We start from the raw sequence: 16,106 nt of genomic DNA on the forward strand, positions 1-16,106 counted from the left end.
GTTCTATTAACATTGTTACTGATTCACAATATGTAGAAAATAGAGATAGACTTATAAAAACTGTTTATATTTCAAATGATAGTTCTAGATTGCACAAATTGTCTCAAAAACTACAACTTTTATTATAAAAATGAAATTCACGTGTCTATATAACTCACATTCATTCTCATACAGCTTTACCAGGACCTATGTCTACTACAGATAATGAAATTAATCAATTACTCATTAGATCAATAAAAATAGCTAGTAAGTTTTATACAAAGATTCATACAAATAAAAAAGATTTTATGCAAAAATTTAAAATAACCTGGCAAGAAGCTTGGAATATTTTCAGAAACTGTCCTCAGTATAGTATTATAAATACTCCTTTATCACCAAGAGGAATGAATCCTAGAGGACAACACAGTAATAACCTGTAACAAATAGATATTGCTCATATTTCTTCTCTTAAGAAACTATCTTATGTACAGTTTTATTAATATTTATTCTTCCTTTCGATAGGCCACACCTTTGCCTCTAGAAAAGGCTAATTGTGTCATTCAACATCTTATTAAAACTTTAATGTTATAGGCATTCCTAAAGCAATTAAAACTGACAATAATCCTGCATATACATCTACTAAATTTCAACAATTCTTAGCATTTTAGAATATTAAACATACTACTAGAATTCCATATAATCCACAAGAACAAGCAATTATTGAATGCAGTAATTGCACTCTGAAAAATATGTTACTTAAACAAAAGGGGGGAGAAGAAAGGAGATTATCTACTAAAATTATGTTACACAAAACTTTATTTACTTTAAATTTCTTAAAAACAGGAGAAAATAATTTGCTGCAGACAGACATTAGACAAAAAATAACAGTTCTAAGATTAATCAACCTATACATTATAAAAGTGAGTTGGATCAATAGGTACCTAGTGTAGTACAACATTGGGGAAGAGGGTTTGCTTGTGTCATTGCAGAATCTGGTGAAGTCCTTTGGAGTCCTGCTAACAGAATTTAACAACATGAATAAGAACAATAGATTCTTTCCATATCTGCCCATTGCTGTGATGGAAGAAATGAATTTCAAAAGAAGAATCTTAAAGGTGCTGCTGCTTGGTATTGAAAAGGCTAAAATACCAAGTTAGGTTCACCTTAAAAAGCTGACCTTTAATGGTAAAAAGAAAATGCTGCAAACTACCTAAAAAGAAGAAAATGCTACTAACCTGTTTTTAGCAATGATTGCTTTGGTAACAATTCTGATAAGTAGAGCTGAAAATTCTAGTTATTAGGCATATGTCCCTAATCCTCCATTAAGTAGAGCTATTCATTAGGAAAATAGTGCCTTTCCTATTTTTGTTAATGACTCTAATTGGCTTCTAGGACCTTTTAATGATAGAGGTCCCTTAGCACCTTTGGAATAAGGCATAAAATTAGAAAATTACATAACAGGAGTTGAGGAATTACCTATATGTATAGGACATGAGCCACATTGTTTAAAAATAAAAGATCAAGCTTGGCTCTCTATTGTCAAAGGTAACAGTAAAGGAGATAAAAAAAAACCCAAATACCACATTTGTTACAAGGATATAGATTTAAAAGTAATACATCTGTACATAAAACATCATAGATTAAAGCCCTCATAGCTCCACCCAAGTTAAAGGACCAGTTGCTGATTTAAGGTGACATAAGAACAATGATTTAATTACAGCTGGTGGTCAAGGTAATCATACTATCATATGGCATAGAGGAAGGATGTCACTTCGAGCTCCTCATATAAAATTTGGTCCTGTACAATATCATTTGTGGAATGTAGCCATGGCACTTAAACATGTCAGTATAGAAAGTAAAAATCTGGAGAAATTATCTTTCTAATCACATTATGTTAATCTTTAAAAAAAATGAAACACAATTTATATCTGCTTGTGTTAGATTGCTTTAGATGTTTATTATAGGTGAAATTTTTAGGATTCACTATGGGACTTTTTATAATAGTATTAATTCTATGTTTTCTTTTATATGTAGTCTGTCAACGAATCAAACCAAAAGAAATAAGGGACGAATGACAGAAGGCTGTTTTCTGTAGTGCTTCATAACATTCAGCATAAACAAAAAGGGGGAAATGTAGTACAATAACCCATTGCATGGCCTTGGATGGGAACACATCCAACAAGAAAAGAGTGTTTTGCCAAGAGAATTGTTTTGTGACTTCAAGGCGGGTCACTGAAACAGGTCTATGTGACTGAAGGCAGTTGCTGGGCTTTTTTCTCAGTAAAACATTCTCATAAAATTTCTGTACCTTTCAATGTTATCCATTGAGATAAAGAGAGGAATGTTGTGGGAACCATAGAAGCAATAGCAATTAATGCCTTTTGATATTATATTGTTATTAAGGTATCATGCAGGTGTACTCCATGTATCTTTAAGTAAAAGTTACGCTTGATGTTATGCCAATTTCTCAGTAAACAAGCTTTTTGAAGTCTTGTGAATAAAAATAGGACACAGCGCAAACTCGGGGCCATTTGCCTGAGCGAGTGGTGGTCCTTTGCTAGTCCATGATGATTTCATCTGCTGATCTCTCTCTGTGCCCCTGACTCACAACAACACATGTTCATGGAGAATTAGTGTCATTATCTTTCTCTATTTTTTAAAGTATATTAATTTAATGAGAAAGTAAAGGAAGGAGAGTAAGACAGGAATGTTGATGTGTTCCTGTATGTATATTGACAGGATATTGATCTGACAACCTTTGTGCTTTGGGTTGATGATCTAAACAACCCAGCTATTGGACCCAGGTGTGTTAATTTTTTTTAAGTGTTGCTAGAATTATCAAGTTAATGAATCCATGTGGTGTAGAGCTTTTCTCTCCGAGTGTTTTTTTAAACTTATTATTACTCTTTTATCTATGTCCTGACTTACTTGTGGATCTCCTTTGATTTTTCTTCTGGATTAATTTTTTATGCCCTATTCAATGAGCCACCACCTGGTCAGGTCACCCTTTTTATTTTTTTTATTTTTTTATTTTTTTATGGCAGAAACAGAGAGTCACATAGAGGGACAGACAGACAATAATGGAGAGAGATGAGAAACATCAATTCTTTATTGTGTTTCCTTAGTTTTCCATTGATTGATTTCTCATATATGCCTTGTCCGGGGACTACAGCAGACCAAGTGACCCCTTGCTCAAGCCAGCAGCCTTGGGTCCTATGCATCCCAGTCTGATGCTCTATCTACTGCTGGGCAAGGTTAGGTTACAGGTAGCTGAACTAGGGCTGTAGAGAATGAGCCCTCTTTTTGAGGAGTGAGGGGTCAGCCTACCCTCCAGTGTTTCTTGTTCCCACAGCGTCGGCAGAGCCCTGGCAGAGGCAAAGAATCCATACAGGTTTTAGCCCAATGATCTTCATTTTCACCCTTGAAGCAGGTCTCTGATGGAGTCTTATGAGGCCACTTAGGGGCATTGGAGCCTTTAAGGGCATCTGTCAAGGGTTGGTATATTGCCTGATCTTTTTGTGCTCTGTCTGCCTTCTGTTACTCTCGGTTTTTATAGACTTTAAAAGACATGGTGGGACAGCTTGATCACCTGCATTGAGTGAAGGGGGTAAAAATTTGCAGGAGGAGGAGGTTTGGAGAGTGCTAAGAAGATTTTATATGTGGCACAGGCTCATGAGAAAGGGATGAGAGCAGAATAAAAAAAGTTTTAGGCAGTTGCTCTTGTACGGTGAGTCTCTCCTCCTGGCTCATGGTGTCCTACCAAACATTCAGGAACCCACTGAGGAGCCTCAGCAGACCTAGAAAAAACACATCCTTGGCCCCATAGAAGAACAGGGTCTGGTCCATCCTAGATTCCTGTGAGCGGGTCCTTCCATTGCACTTCAGGGAAGACTATCCTCATTGGATTCTAGAGTCTCTAGGCCACTGAATGGCCATGTAGATCAGTAATCAAAAATTTTTTAAGTAAAAAGAGTGTGATACAGAAAATTTGCATGAGGTCCAGGTTATGATTCTCTCTTTTTAAATTTTTTCTAATTGACCTTTAAGCATTTGATGGGCATGCTCCACAATGCCTTGACCCTGAGGATTATAAGGAATACCTGTCTTCAGGTCAATTCCAAAAGTCTGGCAAAATGTAGCAAATGCTTTTACAACTAAGTCTCCCATATTTTTAAAAACATTTATATCCCAGTGATTAAAAGACAACCTAGATTGCACATAAGGCTGAAAAATTTATAATGACCTTCTCTCTCTTCTTGTTGTAAAAAACGTAGAGCTTTGTTAAGGAAATTTTCTTTGCCCTCAGCCTAACAGCTCTGTGACTGTTGCATAAATGAGCCAAGAAGAAAGCTGATGTTGCTCAGCACTAATAGGTATATCAGCTCCTGTATCTAAGAGTCCTTTGAATTTATTCCTTTGTATACTTAACTCCATTTTAGGGCATCAGAGGAGCCGAATTCCTGATTTTCTCAGGGCCCCTTTTGCAGGATGTGGCCTGACTAGCAGAATTAGCACTTTTATCCTATTCCAACTGCCTGAAGCAGGTCCCGAAAAATTCTTGAAATGATTTATCAGGGCCCTGCTTAATTTTTCTCAATTCCTTTCTTTCACAAAGCTGAGTACAGTTTTACACAGAAACAAGACAACTTACAGTACAGAAATACAAGTATAACATGTAAACCTGATTAATCCTAATACCCAAGTTGCTATTTGGCTCTCAGCTTTGAAGACAATTCAAAACATACTCCACAAAACACAAAATAAATTAACAAGTCTTTAGAAGCTAAGTTCCATTCTATTTAAATTTAAATGAGCGATTCTTACATGTTCCAATTTTTAACCAAAAATGTAGAGATGAAACAATTATTTTCTCAACATAAGAGCTGGCGTTTTAAATGTTTGCATCCAAGAACTTAATTCTGGCCTTAAAAGCAGACACATTTTGGAAAACATCAGACAAAAACTACACAGAAACTAGAATCAGACAAACCAGAGAGAAACCTGTGATTTAGGAGCATAACCAGACCAGAAAGATGCCTGCCTGATCTCAGTCAGGGCATCTTCTATCAGAGGGAGTGGTGATGGAAGTAAACAAAATCTCCAGAAGAAAAGGTACTCTTGGCAGCTGAGTGGGAAATTTAGTAGTTAGATCCACCAGGGGTCCCATGCCTAAATTTCCAAGCAATGTATAGGAAAGAAACAAAATGATAGTTCAGAGGATTGTAACTTAAACATTAAAGAAAATTAGACAATAACAGGAAAAGCTGTAGCTTTCCTAATACCTGAGTCTCCTATCCATTCTCAAATTCCATAATTGTTGTAATTGGTGGCTCAGGTTGACCATACCAAGACTTCTCCTCTACCTCCATTTTAGCTGAGCGGCAGACTAAGCTGCCAGAGAGAACTAGGAGCAGCCAGCCTGTCATTGCTCAGGATGATTGAGCAATGTTTGGCCTGCTGGAATCAGAATTTGCTGAGGAAACTCTGACATAGCCCCTACTGTTTGATTGGGCTAGGGACTGCCCCATTGTCCATTTCCCTGAATCACCTTGATTTCCCTGAATCCCTTCAGCTGTATGCTTAGATTTACATTCATTCACCCAATATTTTCCTCTCTTGCATCCTGTGCAGAGGTCAGGATATTTAGGAACTGGCTACCCCTTAGGGGAAGGCTGAAACTGATATCTGAAGACAGTAGGGCTATTTCTAGCAAAATATCCAAGATCTCCACATTGGAAACAAGATCTTCTGGCAGAACTACTCCCTGGCCTCCCTTCCTTCTTTTGTTCTGCCGTTTATCAAAGTATTGTCCTGGAGTCCTCCCCTGGGGTACTGCGGCAATAGCCAGACCTTTTCTATATGATGGCCCAATATCATCACATATTCTGATGTAATTCCCTGTATCTCAAGCCGTATGTAAGAGTTGGTTGGAGTGAGGACCTCCAAGGTTCTGAGACAAAAACTCTGGGAGCATCATGATGAAGGTCAGAATGAGCAGAAAGTTGAGCATAAGAAGGAGTAGAGGGCAGCGGAGGTGCAAACATTAAGTTGGTCATGCCCATGACACCCTCCTTATCTCCCAAGTCATCCTCAGACTCTAATGTCTTATATTTACATCTCTTCATTTTTAGCTCACCCTGATATTTTTATACAAAAGCTCCTCCTCAAATAAAAACATTTGTACAAAAAAAAAAGGTCCCTTGCTTTTTACCCTAATTGTCCCATAATTCATTCCTTCTGACTATACTTTCTCTGAAGCTTTAATCAGTGTGCACCCTGGGGAGATCCATCATCTGCCGTTAGTTTAGTATTCCTCAGGTCCCTGTTCAGGTGCCATCTGTCGTGGAGCAGCGCGGCTAGTAATTGTTCAGGTCCTGAGTGAGAATGCTAAAGAATAAAAAAATAAACTCAGAGAGAGAAAGAATGAAATCGGAAGGCCTCTGCAATGCCTTTACCTTGCAAGGGTAAGACTCTCCACCCCCATACCACTTTATTTACAGGGCAGAGAAAAATCATCAGCAAGTCAAAGAGATCTCTGATACAAAGTCACATTTCCAAGACAACCCAAGGATTTTCCCAAGTGCATAAAACCCTCCACCCTGCATAACATCTTAACTTCTCAAAACAAAGCATAAAAAGAAATATGCCTCCAATCTCTATGAGGGACACAGATAGGATGAGTAAAAACGAACCAGCGTCATAGGTAACATGGAAGTGTGGAGAAAAACATAGTCTTTAGTGACTTAAGCAAGTGAGGCTTCGGCCAACGTCAGCTTACTGCCAGTCTCCCACACCACTGTTCCCCAAAAATTTAAACCGCAAGAACCCTGTTGGCTTGCAGATTCCAGCAGAAGTGTAATGAACAGTTAATTTTTCAACTCATTCTCAAAAATGACCCATACTTGAACCTGACCAGGTGGTGGTGCAGTGGATAGAGCACTGGACTGGAATACAGAAGAACCAGATTTGAATCCACAAGGTAGCTGGCATGAGCGTGGGCTCATCAGGCTTGAGGGTGGGATTATAGAGATGACCTCATGGTCGCGGGCTTGAAGACCAAGGATTGCTGGCTTGAGCAAGGGGTCAATAGCTTTGCTGTAGACTCCTCACTCCCACTCCTGCCAAAGCACATATTAGAAATCAATCAATGAACAACAAACGCGATAAAACAAAGAATTGATGCTTCTCATCTCTCTCCCTTTCTGTCTGTCTTTCTCTTTCTCTCTCTCTCTTTCACACATGCACACCCAGACACACAATCTATATTTGGAACAGCTCTGTCTCAGATTTTCTAAAATTTATACCAGACCTTACATACTGCTGAGAAATTACAAGTCAAATTATGTAAAAATGCAGTTTATGTTGTGTATCACAGGAACAAAGATGTGTACAAAGAGCCATTTATATTTACTGTTTATAGTAGCTATTTGAGTTTATTTAAAAGACTACATTACTGTTCGTAAATTTTAACCTAACGTTGATCAGCATTTGGGTTCATCCTCATGTGAAAAGGAGATTTTTCTGCAGGTCAAAATTGGTTTAGTTTCAGAGCTACCCAAGAAGGAGCCATAATTCCTGAGGCATGGGCTGACAGGAGGTCTGAGACCCTGCATCCATCTCTAACCACTTCTAATAATTTTTAATATTTCTGCCTTAACCAGTTATTGGAAGTTTTCCTAAGTAGTATCAAACTCTGATTTCTGAGCAGTATAATTGTAATTCAGAAATTAATGTGCTGTTCAATCAGCTTTACAAAGGCACAGAGAATTTTACATGATTAGTAAAGTTATCGTTACAGTTCTATGCGTGTATTAATACATTTGATGGCCTAATTGTAATATCTTAATCTTAATGTAAATAAATGTGACTGTCTTTTACTGAATTATAATTATTTTGTTATTATTGAGGTTTAATACAGTTAATAGATTTAGTAATTATGTCTCCTGAATGTATTTACAATTCACTGATGAACATTAAAAAGTTTTTATATGTGTGAGCTCTGCAACTGAGACTTTAAAAAAAAAGGCAACTTCGCTTGTGAGAAGTATGGACAGTAAAGTAATTAAGAGCTTCAGCATTTTTTAGGCTCAAGTGTACCTTCTGATCTTTTGTTAGGTTGTCAGTATCCTGAGGTTATATTTAGCCTTGTCTTTATGGTTTTTTTCCTCAAAACTGACTTGATACCCAAGATATTATGCCTTGAAACACTGAAATGCATACTTGTTTTTTGTTTACTATTTCTCAGATCACATATTAGTTTCAACCATTCTTTCAAAATAAAGACCAGATAATTGTATGCTCTCTAATTAGAAATAACTGGTTCTAGATGTTTTTTTCTTTGTAAATTTACAACTGCCAAAGTTTAGCTGAAAGTCAAATATTATGATTTCTATAGTGGAAACTTATGATTGTTTCTCTGGTTATATTGACATGAATCCATATCAATAAATCTAATATATTCATAAAGATATTAGATGCATCAATACTTCATTAAGATTATTTATTTAAAACTATACTGGTCAAAAAAATAAATACTTTAATTGAAAAGAAAAATGGGCATAATCAAACATCAAATAGGTCTCAAATATGACTATGTATGCAAACATCTGGATTTTTAAAAATGCACAACCACTTTGCTAGGACAGTGCAACACAATGGTAAACACTAATGTTATTGCAACCAAGCTCCCCATGTTCAAACCATGACTGTAGGAATATTTGAATGAGTAGTATAAGCTCCTTTTAGTCAAATTCTTCTTGTCTAAAAAATGAAAATATTATTAGATTCTATCTCACACTCCTGTAAATATTAAGTACTTTAAAATAGATAACATGATAATAATAGTGACTATCTCCTGGCCAAGAAGCTTAGTTGGTTAGGGCATCATCAAGATATAGATTCTGCGTAGTTGCAGGTTCTACAGTGTGTCCGTAGTGTCATGGTGCACTTTTGACTGTTCACAGGAAAGCAACAAAAGACGATAGAAATGTGTAATCTGCATGAAATAAAAGGAAAACTCTCCTAGTTCTATACCTATTCAGTGCAGTTTAATGTAGCATCACGCACAGAGTTTTAAGGGCTCCTTACGTTGCTATCCCGTATAGCCTCTACAGACTCATCACTGACTGATGGCCTACCAAAACAGGGATTCTCCACCGAACTGCCAGTTTCCTTTAACTGCTTATCCCACCGAGTAATGTTATTCCTATGTGGTGGCGCTTCGTTATAAATGTGCCAATATTCAGGTTGCACTTTGGTCACGGATTCAAATTTAGCGAGCCACAGAACACACCAAACTTTCCTCTGTACCGTCCACATCTTGACTGGCATGGCCGTGGGCTGCTCTGCTGTATACGCGGTGTTACATCATCATCTGCGCATGCGCACATGCTGCCACATCATCCTACAGAAACTGGGAGGGTTTTCCTTTTATTTGGTGCAGGTTTCACATTTCTATCATCTTTTGTTGCTTTCCTGTGACCGGTCAAAAGTGCACCATGATATTACAGACATACTGTATATCCACTCAGGGCACAAACAGGAATCAACCCATGAATACATGAATGGGTGGAACAACAGATTGGTGTTTCTCTCTCTCTCTCAAATCAATAAATAAAAAACTTTTAAATTCTACTGACTAAATAAGCATTACATTAAACATTCAGCTTTGAAATTTAAAAAATATGTATATTTAAAAATGTTTAGGAAAAAGTAATTGTAAATGATGATTTTTGAATTTATTTTCCATGGTTAGCCTCCAATCATGTTTTTATGCAGAATTGTCCTCTTATGAATGTAAACACTGAGCACTGGGATATAAGGGAGTGACCTCCCTGAATTTTACATTTGCAATGATCTTCTTATTTCAGATGCTTATCGGAATCCTGGAGAATTTCTTACTCTTCTGTCATTATATGTCCCTTTACCTCAGTGGATACAGGACAAAGCCAGCAGATTTTTTTATTTATGATTTTAATTTGTGTTTACATAGATTCAAGTGTCCCACCGAATATATCTTCCCCCACCCCCTTATTTCCCCAAGCCTGCAGATTTAATTGTCATTCACCTGATTAAGCAATTCTGAAATCATTCTCTCAAGGGGAGTTCTGGAGACAATAGCAGCATTGGGTCTGCAATATTTTCTCATTGATTTTGGATGCAAACTTGTCTTTTGCATTCAGAAAGTAGCCAGAAGTGTATGCATGGCTACCATCTGGTTCTTGAGTGTCTTCCATGCAATTACATCAGTTGTTGGAACTCTCGGTGGGCAGAGCTTAAAGCAAATGCTGCCAAATACACAAACACCTCAAATATCCTCTGCTGGATCCTGAATATAATGCTAAATATTAAAGTTCCTGAGTATGTGACTGACAAATGGAACACCAAAATCATCTCAAACATCTTTGGATATGCTCCATTAAAGTTTACTCTAATAATATATATGATCCATATAAAGTAGTCATATCTTCTCATGATATTTTGTGTTTGGGACTCTGACTTGGGCCAGGAAAACCATGGTTTCTATTCTGTACAGGCATAACCAGCAGGTCCAACGCCTTCATGTGACCAACGTGTCTCCCAGACCGTCTCGTGAGATTAGAGCTATCCAAAACATCCCTGTTCTAGTGACCGTTTTAGTATATTTTTATGCCTTCTCCCCCATTACACCCATTTATATTTCTATTTTTGGTAAGACCACTAGGTGGCTAGTGAACACTTCTGTCTTAATCAATGCATGCTTCTCAACTGCCAGCTCCTTTGTCCTCTTGAGTCATAACCACCCTGTACTCAGTTCACCTTTGTGTGCACTGGAAGATGTAAGCAGTTTCTGCATTCCTGCATCTCGTCAAAAGAATATACACTGTCTACCTTTCACTCTCTTTAGTCATCTATTCCTGATTCTGCAAGGAATCGTGAGTATAATTACATTCAGTCTCATTGCACATAGAGTTTTGAATAACAGAGATTCTGCTGCTACAATAAATACTAAATCATGTTTGTTTTACTACATAATAATACTTATTATGTAAGTACTCGCATGATTATTTTTTAATGATGGTTGCAGTAGAGTAGTTCAGAGTCCTGTGAACAATAAACAGTCCTGAAATAATGTAGAGACACTGGAAATGTTTTTGAGTGTGTAGTCTTTCATGAGAGATAGCAACTTTGTCAATATTTACTGGCCATCCCATAGAGAGGGTAGTGCCTTGAACGGAATCCATGTGGGATGTTCCTCCAAGAAGCTCAGGGTAGAGCTTTCTGTGTGCTGTATTGTAATGCAAGTGGCCTTAGTTGAAGCTGGAGGAAAAATGAGGATTTAGTTATTATGGACTATGACTGCCAAGTGTGAATATGGTGTCCTACATCCTCAGAGAATGATAACTGTTCAAAATAAAAAAATGTGTATGAAGAGATGTGCATTAACAAATTTTAAAATACTGTATATTAAATATTGCAGTAGTGAACTGTATGAAACAAAGAAATGTTTATTGAAAATACCTGCCTAGATAAAATAGTTCCACATTCTAAATTGACAAAATGGTTTCTGAAACTTTATGAAGAAAATTATATATTAAGTGTATGATAGGGAATTTGCATAAAAGGAGATTGACATAAACTCTGCAAAAGGAGCATAAAAGTACCATTCTGCCAAAAGTAAGGAGTGATTTAATTAAATCCACTCATGTCTCAACAGATTCGCAGAATATTTAATTACCATAGAAAAATGATCAGAAATGCTTTCCCGTGGCATAGATTATGGTTTCTTTTTATATTTTCTCAAGAAATTTGTGATTTTGATTTCTTTGTTAATTTACACATTATTTTAGTAGAATGCTGTTTACTTCTGTGTCTGTGTCTCTGCCAGATTTCTTTTTCTAAATTTTACCAGTTTCATACCTATCTGATTGGAGAAAATGCTTTACATTATTTTGGTCTATTTTTTTTTCTTTTTGGAAAGGGACTGAGAGATGGACAGATAGTAATAACAGACAGAAAGGGAGAGAAATGAGAAGCATCAATTTTGTGTCAGGGCTTTTTGTTGTGGCTCCTTAGTTGTTCATTGATTGCTTTCTCATATGTGTCTTGACTTGGGGATGCCAACAGAGGGAGTGACCCCTTGCTGAATGCAGTGACCTTGGACTTCAAGCCAGAAATCTTTGGGCTCGAGCCAGCGACCATGGCATCAAGCTGGATGACTATGTGTTGAAGTTGACAACTCGATGTTTCAAACCTGGGTCCTTGGCATCCTAGTTCAACTCTCTATCCACTGCACCACTGGTAGTCAGACAAGACTCATTAGGTTTTGTAGGTAACACTAGGGAACAATTTTCTTTTCATTTTCTGTTGCGTGAGGTTTTAGAATTTTTTCTATATATTACTGTATCGCTGATTTCAAATCTGAAATGTGTGGGGTTTTTTGGTGCATGCTTTAGTATTTATGCAATTTTTATTTTACTTTTTTACATTAATAACATGCGTTGGTTTTTAAATTAAAGTTAAAGGACATTGACACTTGGATTGAACATAACCACAAGGCAATTAATGTTTTACAAACATCACTTTTACATAATTGTAGTTGTTTTTAAATTTAAAAAATTATTATCTGATAAAAACACCCTCTTATTTTGTTTTAAGATTGAATCATGGCTTCTTCGAGTAGGCGTAAATGTTAGAATACTCCTGACACCTTCTGTTATATATGTGACTGTTAACACTTCAATGCCAAGGCGCAATATTTCATCATTTGTGACACATGCATATATTGCCTATTTTCAAGTTCTCCTTGTTAATCAAGACAAGAATTTGGCTCCTCATATTGTGTGTCATAACTGTGAGGAAGTGCTCTATGACTGGACAAAAGGAAAATGCAAAGGAATGCCTTTTGGTATTCTCATGGTATGGCATGAATCTAAGGACCACAGCAGTGACTGTTATTTCTGTCTGATCCATACAAAGGGCATTGGCAAGAAAAAATGGCATATGATCGCATATCCTAATATTCCTTCAGCAATATGACATATCCCACACTCCGAGACACTCCCGGTTCCAGTTTTCAATGGTTTTATTTCTTCTAAGGACGAAGACAGTGAACATAGTGATCAAGTGTATTTTGATAAGATGCATGAGGAAATGGTTGTAGAATCTGAAGGGTCTTCTTCTTATGCCAAGCAGTTATTAACCCCTCAGCAGTTTAGCTAACCCAAATTGAATGACTTAGTAAGAGATTTGGGCCTATCAAAGAAAGCAGCTGAGCTATTAGCCTCCAGTCTTCAAACAAAGAATATACAGTGTGTCCGTAAAGTCATGGTGCACTTTAGACTGGTCACAGGAAAGCAACAAAAGACGATAGGAATGTGAAATCTGCACCAAATAAAAGGAAAACTTTCTAAGTTTTATACCTATTCAGTGCAGTTTGATATGGGGTCACGCACAGATTTTTTATGGCTCCTTATGTAGCTATCCCGTATAGCCTCTACAGACTTGTCACTGACTGATGGCCTACCAGAACAGGGTTTCTCCACCAAACTGCAGTTTCCTTCAACTGCTTATCCCACCGAGTAATGTTATTCCTATGTAATGGTGCTTCATTATAAATGTGCTGATATTCAGGTTGCACTTTGGTCACGGATTGGAATTCAATGAGCCACAGAACACACTGAACTTTCCTTTGTACTGTCCACATCTCCACTGGCATGGCGTGGGCTGCTCTGAGGTATACACAGTGTTACGTAATCATCTGCACATGCGCACATGCTGCCACATCATCCTACAGAAACTGGGAGGGTTTTCCTTTTATTTGGTGTAGATCTTACATTTCTATCATCTTTTGTTGCTTTCCTGTGACCGGTCAAAAGTGCACCATAATTTTATGAACACACTGTACTTTACCAGTTGGCTAAAGTATCCCACTTCAGGAAGCGTGCAAAAATTTTTGTGGACTTCTTTTTAGAAGACAGACACTTTGTTTATTGTCATGATATCAGTAGTCTTTTCAGCCAGCTAGGTGTTACCACTTACAGTCCAACAGAATGGTGGCTATTTCTTGACAGCTCTAAACACAGTCTGAAATGTGTTTTTCTACACAACAGTAATGTTTATGCAGTGGTTCTAATTGGTTATTCAACTCATCTGCAAGAGAATTATAATGACATAAAAATTGTCCTTGACTTTCTGAAGTATGAGGAGTATAACAGAATCATTTGCGTGGATCTTAAAATGGTAAATTTCCTGCTAGGACAACAGAGAAGTTTCACAAAGTATCCTTGCTTTCTGTGTTTGTGGGACAGCCAAGCTCGGAAGAAACTCTGGCCACAGCATGAGTGGCCAATATGTAAAGTTCTGGATGTAGGGATGCAAAATATTGTGAATGAACCTGTAGTTAATCGAGATAGGATCATTTTTCCCCCACTTCACATCGACTTGGCTTAATGAAGCAGTTTGTTCAGGCTTTAAATACAGAAAGTGAATGCTTTCAACATATTATTTCTGCTTTTCCTTCCTTGTCTTTTGAGAAGATAAAATCAGGTGTATTCGCCTGACCTGTGGTGGCGCAGTGGATAAAGCGTCGACCTGGAAATACTGAGGTTACTGGTTCGAAACCCTGGGCTTGCCTGGTCAAGGCACATATGGGAGTTGATGCTTCCAGCTCCTCCCCCCTTTCTCTCTCTCTGTCTCCCCTCTCTCTCTCTCTCTCCCTCTCCTCTCTAAAATGAATAAAAAAAAATTTTAAAAAAAATCAGGTGTATTCGATGGACCTCAAATTAGAACACTAATACGTAAAAAATATATGCCAGGAAGATGAATAAGGAGGAGAAAGAAACATAGCAGTCTTTTGTGGCAGTTACAAAAAACTTCATTGGCAACAAAAAAGGAGAAAACTATGAACTTCAGGTTCAAAAAATGCTGTTGGCTTTCCACGACATTGGATGTAACATGAGCATTAAGATTCACTTCCTGAACAGTCACCTTGATAAATTTCCCCAAAATCTCGGAGTTGTTAGTGATGGCAGAATAATGCTGGAGCATCAAATGAGATTGTCCTCAAGAAGTACACAAACGCAAGAGCTACAAACGAAAATTTTTGCCTGAATAAAATTTAATAAGTTTTGCAAAATTTTATGATTAAAATGTGTTTTAAATTCTAATGCAATTATATCTTTTAGAGTATTAGTGTATTTACTGTGTTATATAAAGCATTGTATTTTCACAAAGATAATACCCAAGAAGACATTCTACTTCATCATGTTAAACTAAATGTTGAAAATTTTACAATAAGATGAAAACTCAAATCTTGAATTGCAAAAAAACTGTAGCTTACAGAGAAAAACTAAATCATATTTGAGATCAGCACACTTGAGTTAGGTAAGAACAAGTGTTTTTGTGAATGCAACAAAAAATTTTGTTTCCCAGTGTAATCTGTGAAAATACTTGGAATTTTCTACTTTGATGAGAAATTCTCAATTAGGCCCTGGCCCTTGGCTCAGTCGTAGAGTGTCAGCCCGGCTTGTGGATATCCTGGGTTTGATCTTGGCCAGGGTACACAGGAGAAACCACCATCTGCTTCCCTTCCCTGCATACTTCTATCTCTCTCTATTACTCTCTCTTCCTTCCTCTCTTTCTTTCTTTCCCACTCCTCCTCTCCCTTTCCAACTGCCTTGGCTTAATTTGTTCAATCACATAAGACCTGGGCACTAAAAATGACGTTCTGGAGCATCTTCCTCAGGTGCTAAAAATAGCTCAGTTGCAACCATGGCTCAAGATTGGCAGAGCATCAAGTCCAGCAAGGGTTGCCAGGTAAAATCTGGTAGGTAGGGGTCCATGCGGGAGTCTGTGTCTCTGTCTCCCCTCTCACTTGGAAAAGAAGAAAACCCAAAATGAAATCCTTGATTACCTGCACCTGAGCTCCTTTGCATTTTTGGGCCTTCACCTCACTCCAGGGGGGTTCAGATTTGAATTGGAGTGTGGCCTTGGCCTTATATTTGTAAAGACTACTTTGAGGAAACTGACTTACAGTTATACAAAGACAAAGAGAGTGATACCATCCCTTTTCTTATAAATGTTTATTATATGTATTTTACTATCTTCCTTTATGGCTAGAAATCTCAAATATTCCTCAATACACATGA

At 37.3% G+C, this 16,106-nt stretch overlaps 1 protein-coding gene and 1 pseudogene across 1 annotated transcript in view; both read left to right on the forward strand.

The window, feature by feature from the left end:
* Positions 1–16,106, forward strand: part of LOC136330152 (zinc finger protein 432-like) — a 130,361-nt gene that overhangs the window by 71,162 nt on the left and 43,093 nt on the right.
* Positions 1–16,106, forward strand: part of LOC136328850 (vomeronasal type-1 receptor 3-like) — a 34,488-nt pseudogene that overhangs the window by 14,901 nt on the left and 3,481 nt on the right.

The sequence above is a fragment of the Saccopteryx bilineata genome, chromosome 3, assembly GCF_036850765.1.
Source record: "Saccopteryx bilineata isolate mSacBil1 chromosome 3, mSacBil1_pri_phased_curated, whole genome shotgun sequence".
Lineage (NCBI taxonomy): Eukaryota > Metazoa > Chordata > Mammalia > Chiroptera > Emballonuridae > Saccopteryx > Saccopteryx bilineata.